The sequence below is a fragment of the Lampetra fluviatilis genome, chromosome 55 (genome assembly GCF_964198595.1).
Source record: "Lampetra fluviatilis chromosome 55, kcLamFluv1.1, whole genome shotgun sequence".
In the NCBI taxonomy this organism is placed as follows: domain Eukaryota; kingdom Metazoa; phylum Chordata; class Hyperoartia; order Petromyzontiformes; family Petromyzontidae; genus Lampetra; species Lampetra fluviatilis.
The window spans coordinates 8647815-8656458 of NC_136329.1; positions in this window are offsets into that span (position 1 = coordinate 8647815).

Consider the following 8644-nt stretch of genomic DNA (forward strand, 5'->3'; position numbering starts at 1 on the left):
TCTATCTCTGTGGGTCTCTGTGTATCTCTGTGGGTCTCTGTGTATCTCTGTGGGTCTCTGTGTATCTCTGTGTATCTCTGTGGGTATCTCTATCTCTGTGGGTATCTATGTATCTCTATGGGTCTCTGTCTATATCATGCCTGCCAACCCCTTATCGGCGCCCTACCTTATTACAGACCAATTCAGACCTCATTGGTCACCCCGTGCCCCTTACAAATCTCAACGTTTATCCTACAAAGTTCCATCACGAGGAGAGAAACACAAACACATGGACACATTAATTGTGTTTGCCTGTATTGAAACGGCTTCATGCCATATGGACCTGAAAACTCAATTTCCCCTGTACAAGAATACGAGTTAAACCGTGTGGGTTGACACGGGCATGCAACCCCAAATGAATCATGTGTGGTCGCGAAAGACCGACTGCTACGCGTCAATGAGGGCAGCCCGCTGCAATAACTACAAAGCTTGTGGTAGTCGATCGACGCCAGAGGTCGCAAACGGGTTTTGATTCCTTACCCGTACCCGGCCGCACCAGGGTCGCAAACGGGTACCCGTACCTGGCCGTACCCGTACCCTACCCGTACCCGGCCGGGTATCGGGTAGGGTACGGGTATCAGGTACCTGATTGCGACCTCTGGGATGAAGCCATGTTGCAGGCGCAGGTGGGTTGATTCTAGGAACTTGAATTGTGAGAAGAGACAAGACGTTGGGAGATGAGTGACAAACGGTGACTCACCAGTGACTCACGGTCTACCCGTACCCGGCCGCACCAGGGTCGCAAACGGGTACCCGTACCCGGCCGGGTACCCGGTTGCGACCTCTGATCGACGTCCATCGACCGAGTTGACGAAACCAGCGGATGTTCTTTTGTTCAAACGGAGTGCTCTTGTGTCGATCGGTAGAATCAATCTTTCTATCTTCTTCTTCTATATATATAAAAGTCTAAAGTTGTTTGTGTGTGGGTTTGTGGGTTTGTGTTCACGCGCTTGCGAAGGATTTGCCTCTCCAACGGTGGGGTTTACGCTAAATAAAAATAGCCAGGTATCACGCCGTAAGCCCCGCCGTGAGCAAGCGCTATTTCCTTTTTCATCTCCGTCAACTTTTAATTCGTTTAATTAACGATTATTTATTTATGACACGTGCACGGCCATACCAACTCATGCACCTTTGGTGGGAGTGAGGGGGACATTTTCTTTCACATTAAAAATGCTATAAAAAAATACAGTAAAACCTTGGATTGCGAGTAACTTGGTCTGCGAGTGTTTTGCAAGACGAGCACATTTTTTAAATAAATATTAATTTGATAAACGAGCGAGGTCTTGCAATACGAGTAGTACGTGCATACGCTTTGTCTGCCGAGTGTCACGTGATCACAACTGATATACGAGTGCTTTGATATACGAGTGCTTTGGATTACAAACACGTTTCCGGAACGAATTATGCTCGCAATCCAAGGTTTTACTGTACACTAAATGCTCAGGTAAATTCTTCACTGTGTGATGTCCCCCCCACCCCGATGCGTGCAGTTACTACTATACAGTCGGTAGATGCTACCATTATAGGCCATAGATATTACTGCAGAGCGGCCGGGGAGATAATGGTTGCGGGGGGGAGGGGGGGGGATAGCAGCCCAGCCTGCCAAGGTGCCACCTCGGCCGGCTGGACAATCTAGGTCAGGGGTCGGCAACCAAAATAACAAGAAGAGCCATTGCTTTCCAATTCGGTACAAAATTCAGTATTTCAAGAGCCGCAATGCATCTGAGTACATACTGTACATACGTACATATCGTCAAGAAGCAGCCCGTAAAGAGCCGCATGCGGCTTCGGAGCCGTAGGTTGCCGACCCCTGATCTAGGTGAAGCCGGAGGCTCTGCACGGGACTAGGCCTCACCACGCCACTCTGTCAGGTGAGTACTTTGTGCTATAGAGTCGATACATACTGCTATAGAGTCAGCATGTACTACTGTAGTGATATCAGGTACCACCACAGTCGGTATGCACTGCTGTAATAGCAGGTACCACAGTATGCACTGCTGTAATCATAGGTATCACCACAGTATGCACTGCTGTAATCATAGCAGGTACTACCAGTCAGTACGCACTGCTGTTAGATTTTTAAGAGTAGTTTTTTTATATATTTTTTGGCCCGGGCAACGCCGGGTATATCAGCTAGTTTTTAATATTTCACCGTTGGGGGAACGTCACCCTTGAACCCCACCCCCGCCAGATATGGCGAGAGGTAGTTAACATCTACCTAGCCACCGTGATGATGAGAGAGAAACAGGCTCCAAATATACAGTAGCAGGCGTAAGGGTTGGGATCGATCCCACGACCTGCAATGCACGGTTGGCTACGTACGGCGCGACGGAAGTTCAACACACACACCGACCCAGACACCTACAGACACCCATAAAGACACCCACAGATTAGCACGGTTGGCTACGTACCCGGGAAAGCCTCTTCAGTCTTCAAAATGGACTTAAGGTAAACTCCTGCTGGGGATGTAGACACCAGTCTAAGGCGTTTGTGAGGCAGCAACAACAACAACAGACCACAACACCCGGAGAGAACGCGCAAGAGCACCGCAGGTAGATCACCGCTACCCACGCCATGACGACAGAGCCGATCGGCATGGCCACTGCCTCCACCCATCCACCAGCTGGTTCCCCCCCAACCCCCATTTACAGCCCTCCTCGAATCGTAGATCGTTTACAAAAACCACACTCCAGTCGTTCGATTCATTTTTGCAGCAAACCAATCAACACCATGAAATGAAAGTCGCCCTCTCGGTGGTGGGATAGCGGTACAGGTCTCGGCCTAGCCGCATTGAACAAGCGGAGGAGAAAAAAAATAAAACTAAACGAGCCTCCAACATGTTAAACGGGGTCTAAGATAACGCCCAAGTTGCTAACCTCGGGAGGAAGATCGAATAACAGTCCCCCTCCACCCTCCTCTATGGTTACACTTTTGTCTGCCAAGGACCATTTGGATATTTATATAACATCATTCGCGGGCCATACAAAATGATCAACTTAAAAATTAGCCCGTTATATTTGGTCAAACATTTAATTAACCCGCCCCGAATGCGATGACTGGAACTGCTTCTCTTTGGCGAGGCGTGTGATGTTGTTAGCTGGTGTTGATGATATTGCTGCTACTCGCAACTGCTTTTCCAGGTTTGCTCCTAGATTGATCGAATTTCGAGTCCCGCCAGTGGTTGCTTTGGCAGGGCCACACCAAATGATTTTGCGGGCCTTATACGGCCCCTGGGCCGGACGTTCCCCACCCCTGTTCTAGAACCATACAATGTACGCGCTTGATGCGGCGAAGAGAACAACAATCTCCATCTCATCACAAAATCAATCGAAGAGGGCTCCGGTGCATCCGGTGATCGCACGGGAAGAAACGGCACCGCGGTTATCGGGTCAGAGTCTGAAGCTAAATCTGCAGCTCAACAGTGTGAAGGAGAACACTTAAACCACGAGACCGCAGAATTTCACCCGAGTGGTAGCAATGACGGGCTAAATCGTGTACGTTTAACATGTATTAGGCGGCTTGCGCGACCAATATTATTTGTAATAAAGGTGTTTGGGTTAGATCGCTGTAAGTATACATGTTGTCGTAACCCTCCATCACCCGACACAGCCAGTAAGGTTTGTCACGTAAACAACGCGGCAATTCGTTACTACTTCAGCCCACCGTTGTGTCGGAGTAATTCCACAACATTTTAAAATTGAATAGTACGGCGATTCGCTGGTAATTATGTAATAAAGGTCGTTGAGGCGACTTCTGGAATGTGGTCTTTTATTCAACTTGCATTACAGCTTTCCTTCACGCTGCTGACAGGCAGCGTGAGAGGGATAGAGACGCACTGCCACGTGGCGACCCGGAGCCCCGCTCACGCGTGGTCCCCTTCCTCCGTTCGTTTCCGTTCTGACCACGTATCGTTCATCTCCACCCCTATTTAATACCCGGGTCACGTGGTACGTTTCCACCAATCCTGGTTAGCCTCCATGGAATATTCCAGGCTCCCTCGTAGACTCCCGGGACCACGCCCCTGACTCATCTCCGCATTGGCTGTCGCCAAAGCCAGCAGAACCAATCCTCTACTTACAGCTGTCACCTTTCCATTACGTCAGGGCCACGCCCCTAGGCTTCCCCCCATTGGCTATAAACCAGGACCGGCAGAGCCAATCATCATGACGAGTTGTGATACGTCAGTGAGCCGGATATATCCTCACATTACAATTACATCAACCAGCATCATGAGGCGTTTTGCCAGAATAGTGAAGCAATCCACCTGCTTCCGGTCTTAGATAGAGCAAGATGACGTCATCACTGAACCCATCAGATGCAGAGATCAGAGGTGGAGGGGGGGGTATTGTAATCATATAATAGATTAGTAATCGGTTAATTAGCACGTTTCCTCTATAAGGTAATGGCAGTTGTAAGACGTATTACTTAATAACTCGCTTCAAAGCCGCTCTCAGCCTGTAGCTGTCACAGCGGTCCCCCTGGTAACACGACTCAAGCCGATGTGAACGAAAGCCGATCATGGGTCACTTACTTACTCCTCTTCGCTGCCTGTAGGGCGTAAGTCCGCAACACAAGTCCACGCCATGCCGGACGGTCTTTAGCAGCTTTCTCTGTTTCACCACAAGACGGGGCCCATAGTCTTTAGTTGGTCTAGAATGGTGCGTCCCGAGACGGTCTTTAGCAGCTTTCTCCGATTCACCCCAAGACAGGCCCATGGTCTCTAGTTGGTCTAGAACGGTGCGTCGCTAGGCAGTCTTTAGCAGCTTTCTCTGCCTGACTCCAAGACAGGCCCATGGTCTCTAGTTGGTCTAGAACGGTGCATCCCTAGGCAGTCTTTAGCAGCTTTCTCTGCTTCACCTCAAGACAGGCCCATGGTATTTATACTCTTAGGTTTTTTCGGTAAAGTCACATGGTCTTTAGCTGGTTCGTAGGTCACAGCGCTCGGCGAAGGGAACCCGGCGGTATCCGATTTGTTTTAAAGGGATGCAACGATTCAAACTACAGTGGGCAGAGCAACGCCCTTGTGGTTGGGGTCGTCCAAAAAAAAAACCCGCATGCTGCGCTAAACATCACAGCTCGATGCTGGTGCAGCCTACACGCCGGGCGTGGCGGTGTCGTTGAGCGCTCACGGCCGAGAGAGACGGAGAGACATTTGGCCGCAACTTTAAATGCGTCAACATTCCTTCGCAAGCAACATGTCACGTCAATCTCGCTGTATCATTCGCCGGAATAAAGATTCTAGCAAGTGGAATTAATCTGAATCCATATTTATCGCCGTCATCGGCGGGGCTCGCTGTCCCTGCAGCCGTATCGTCCACGTCTTCGCCCGGGCTCCGGGTACGATCTTTCCTCCTGGTTTCCATGCTTGGCCACTTCTGACACCAGTTGTAGTGGGTCAATAACCAGAGGAGAACTTCTGTGAGGCAACACAATATTTATTTAACTGCTCTGAATACAGGGTCCCTAAGACAAAGGGGTAACGGCGCCATTCACCCGATACCTGAGGAGGGGAATGCCTCCGGGCTACACTGCCGACTAACACTGGGACCACTCTAATTCTTAGCCCTCCGGCTAGGGCACTAGGGGAGGCTACGCTGACCCGACCGTGCCAAGGTCTCCGGGTCCTGACCACTGGCCTCACTCAGCTCTGGCCCTTAGAAGGACAATGGAGCTTGGGGTCCAGGGTCCTATCTTCAGCCCCGTTTTCGGTCTTCGGCTTGGAGATGACCGAGCTGGACCCTTCAGAGGTCTGGCTTATATACAGGTCCGTGGCTTGCTCCGCCCTAGCCACGCCTCCCTTCCAGAACCTTCTGGAAGGTGACATCATCCCCCAGTCCCCCCCTCCCGGGGTTTGGGGATTGTGTCCCAGGATCCATTATCCCAGGGATTACCGTTGGCCCCTTTGGCCATAGTCCTTTACATTAGCGTAATCGCACTTCCGTTCCCTGGTGACGCGAAGGGGAAGCTACCCGCTAACAGCATGGGGAGTGCCGATTAATGCCTCTACATTACAAACAATTGAAGGACAACCTACTGGGCAGCACTCGTTAAAAATAACGCCAGTGAGGCGCGTACCGGGGGAACGCAGCACCCAACGTTTCTAGATGACGAACGCAATGCAGGACAAAATCCCCTCCCCGTTCGCAGTTCTGAATCCAAATTACACACAATTGGAGGACAACCTACTTGGCAGCACTCGTTAAAAACCATTTACAAAGCTGCTGGAACAATGTCATGCTTTTAGTTCCTTACGCCCAAATCTGCTGACATCCACCATCAGTCAACGATTGACAAGTTATGCACCTCCTGACAGCGTCCGCAGTCTTCCTCCTAAAAGCTTACCGGCCCCTCGTAACCCTATTCAATGGTTTATCGAGACTGAAAAGAACGACAAATGATAACAGCAAAAAAAATATTATTATTCAGTCCAGCACATAAAATCCGTCCAGGTTAATATGCGACGGGATTCGCTGCCATTTAACCGTCTAACGCGACAATTCAGGCTGCGTATATACCAATCTACAATGCGACTACAATAACATTATTTAAACATAGCAGAGCACGTGCAAGCAAAACAATCAGAAAATAACTAAATATTAGGTTTTTTTTGCAAGGGTCTTGTGAAAGTGTCTTTAACGGGTTTTTTCTTCCCCCGACCACAAAATATCTCACACTTGGACCCCAGGTTAATAACATCCGACGTACACACCGGTTACCAAGTGCAATAGATTTTTCGGGCAATTTCATTTTTATTTACCATCGTCGTTCTTAAAAACGGTAAGCCTCCAAGAGGCAGGGGTTTCAAAAAAAGCAAGAACAAACAAAGTCGACACGTGCCCAAATCCTCTTCCCCGTCGCATCGCACGGGCGAGTGATAACATTGCAGAGCGACGACGGCCTTCCCCTCCCGCGGTCGAATATTTCTGCAGGATTTCGATGACAAGTTGATGGAAATGTGCCATTGGCCTTCGGTATTTTTTTCTTGGACGGAGGAATGTGGAACAATCATCCACGCCAGAATGGACGGGTACTTTTGTCGACGATTCAAGCGACGTAATGTAATGCTGGGGGGTAATGGGGGTTTTTTTTCGGGTCATCTCTTTTCAATAGCGACACTTCCGAGTTGCCCATTGAGGCGACGCTCTGCTGCTGGGAGGCATTATTTTGATCTCGAAATGAGGGCCTGGAGGACAGCACTGGAGGAGAGATCTCTCGCTTAAAAGAGATCTCCGGTTGATTACGAAGGGGACGCGGAATCCTAAGACTCGGCGATCTTTCTGAAGCACGCGCCGCCTGTAAGACTCGGCTCCTCCGGTGGCTTGCCTGGTCGCCAGTTCCCAGTGTCACCACTTTAACAAGGGCAGGACATTCCACGCTCCAGAATAAGCCTCTCCTCCCAGACTCGCCTCCAACCACGCTTGCACGCAAACCGTGCGTCGCTCGCGAACCGTGCATGAACCGTACGTCCCTCGTGACCCGTACGTGAACTGTACATCACACGTGACCTACATGAACCGTACGTCACACGTAGAGGCCGACCGAAACTGAATTTCTGGTTTCGGGTTTGGCCGAAACCGAAGCCAAAACCGAAAGTTAACTACACTTTTGACCAAAACCGAAAGTTTAAATACACTTTCGACTGAGACCGAAACAGAAAGGTATATAACCGAAGTTACCAAACACAAGATTTATGAAATGTTGCGATGCAATGCTACTTTAATTCAAAATAAATCTAGAACTAATCATTCATAGCCTGCAGTAAGAGTCGCTAAATATAAAATATTTAGGTGTTACTTACTTAGTAATTATATCCAAACAAACGAATGTTGGAGTTAAGAAACAACAGTTTTTCTGCATTCAGCCAGACAGGCTTGCCGTCTGTTGACCGGTCGTATATACATTAGCAGACCATGGTTGCGGCTGTAACCTCGCTCCCAAGCTGCTGCTGCTGCTGCTGACGTGTGTGTTTGCAGCCTATCGCATAGGATTGCCTAGTGCCGACTGACCGACCAATAGGCAGAGTGATAGACGTAGCACTAGCGTTAGATTCTAAAAATACATCTTCGGTTGACGAATGACGACCGAAAGTGAATATCAGTTTCGGCCGAAACCGAAACCAGACCCAAAGTTAAAAAGTTACTTTCGGCCGAAACCGAAAATATGCCGAAAGAGGCCATTTGCCAACTTACGGCGCCGAAACTGAAACCGAATTTCGGTCGGCCTCTAGTCACACGTGACCCGTACATGAACTGCACGTAGCTTATGAACCATACATCAACCGTACGTCACACGTGACCCGTACATGAACCGTATGTCACACGCAAACCGTACGTCGCACGTGAACCGTACATGAACCGTACAAGAACCGTACGTCGCGCTCTAACCATACGTCACCGCACAGTTTGAACGAAGTTGGTAAAAAAACGACTGCAGTTTTTGGCCGAGTTGCAAACTTAAGTATTTACGAATAAATACATTTTATTTTATTAGGTAAGGCCCACTGAGCTGCCATGTAGTTCTCTTTAAGAATCGACCTGGCAATCACTAATGATAACAGCTGAACCAGGTGGCTTATCATCATCGTGTGGAAATTTACAGCATCGGC